We start from the raw sequence: 2028 nt of genomic DNA on the forward strand, positions 1-2028 counted from the left end.
GGAGGCACTTCCCCAACTGAAGTTCCTTTCTCTGTGATAACTCCAGCTTGTGTCAAGTTGACACACAAAACCAGCCAGTATATAACATAATAAAATATTAATGAATAGACCATATATTGATAAATACTAGTGACAGACATAATGCATTTTATATTCCAATAATATATACAAACATATAGTTATAACAAACTGTTAAATGTTATAATAACAATAGTTGACTATTAAGAGAGAGCAAAGTAGCCCTGCCCTGCACCTCTTGGCCCCCTTCACTGAGTTCACCACTCCTAGCAGAAGCTCTGCAAACATGTCTGATAAACTGCCCTACAAAGTCGCAGACATAGGATTGGCTGCCTGGGAATGGAAGGCCCTGTACATAACTGAGAATGAGATGCCAGGATTGATGCCTAAGCAGGAGATGTACTCAGCCTCCAAGCCACTGAAGGGTGCTCACATTGCTGGCTGCCTGCATATGACCATGGAGTGGAGACTGCTGTTCTCATTGAGGATCTTGTGGCCCTGGGGGCTGAGGTGTGGTGGTCCAGCTGCAACATCTTCTCTACTCAGGACCATGCAGTGGCTGCCATTGCCAAGGCTGGCATTCCAGTGTTTGCCTGGAAGGGTGAGGCAGATGAGGAGTACCTGTGGTGCATTGAGCAGACGTTGTACTTCAAGGATGGACCCCACAACGTGGTTCTGGATGATGGTGGTGACCTTACTCACCCCATCCACACCAAATACCCACAGCTTCTGTTAGGCATCTGAGGTATCTCTGAGGAGACCACAACTGGGGTCTACAACCTCTACAAGATGATGTCCAATAGGATACAAAGGTGCCTGCCATTAATGTCAATGATTCTGTCACCAAGAGCAAGTTTGACAACCTCTATGACTGCCGGGAGTCCCTCATAGATGGCATCCAACAGGCACCAGATGTGATGATTGTGGGCAAGGAGGCAGTGGTGGCAGGCTATGGTGATGTGGGCAACGGCTGTGCCCAGGTCCTGAGAGGTTTCTGGACCCAAGTCATCATCACCAAGATTGACCCCATCAATACACTGCAAGCTGCCATGGAAGGCTATGAGGTAACCACCATGGACAAAGCCTGTAAGGAGGGCAACATCTTTGTCACCACCACAGGCTAAGTTGCTATCATCCTTGGCCGGCACTTTGAGCAGATGTAGGATGATGCCATTGTTTGTAACATTGGACACTTTGATGTGGAGATTGATGTGAAGTGGCTCAATGAGAACACCATGGAGAAGGTGAACATCAAGCCCCACATGAACTGCTACTAGCAAGAGAATGGGAACCACATCATCTTGCTGGCTGAAGGCTGTCTGGTCAACCTGGTTTGTGCCCTGGGTCACCTCAGCTTCATGATAAGCAACTCCTTCTCCAACCAGGTGATGGCACAGATTGAGCTGTGAACCCCGTTCACTTCCTTCCTAAGAAGCTGGATGTGGCAGTGGCTGAAGCCCACCTGGACAAGCTGAATGTGAAGCTGACCAAGCTGAGAAGCAGGCCCAGTACCTGGGCATGCCCATTAATGGCCTCTTCAAGCCTGATCACTATTGCTACTGAGTGCTAGGGCTGTCCTTCACCTTCCAGCTGTGATGCTTGTTCCAGGCCCTACCTCTCATTCCCAAGAGCAAATGTCACCAACTTAGCAGTAGCCTGGACAGTGTTTCTCTCCCACACTCCTCCCCTTACACCCACTGGGACTGGTCCCTCTGTCTTTGACCTCTGCTGTATCCCTCATACTGTTCCAAGTGTGGCAGGGGAACAGAGAGGTATCTGGGAGGCATCCACAGGAGACATGACCTCAGAAGTCTTAGAAGTCCTGAGGCTGGATGTTGCTAGTGATGGTCACAAGCCCATGTAGTTATCATCCAGACCCTCACTTGGTCTTTAGATCTGTGTTCTTGGTTTATAGATCTGCTTGTTTCTCAGCCCAGGACCCGAGAAGGAGCTCTACCAAAGGGTAGGAACCTCTGGAGTTTGAAGATACCTGAAAGCTTGGCCTTTTTA

The 2028-nt window shown here is 48.9% G+C and overlaps 1 pseudogene; it reads left to right on the forward strand.

Annotated features, from left to right (window-relative positions):
• The first annotated feature begins 304 nt into the window (after positions 1 to 304).
• On the forward strand, positions 305 to 1581 carry LOC110314158 (annotated as a pseudogene).
• Positions 1582 to 2028: the final 447 nt, after the last annotated feature.

Source organism: Mus pahari, chromosome X (assembly GCF_900095145.1).
Source record: "Mus pahari chromosome X, PAHARI_EIJ_v1.1, whole genome shotgun sequence".
Taxonomy (NCBI): Eukaryota; Metazoa; Chordata; class Mammalia; order Rodentia; family Muridae; genus Mus; species Mus pahari.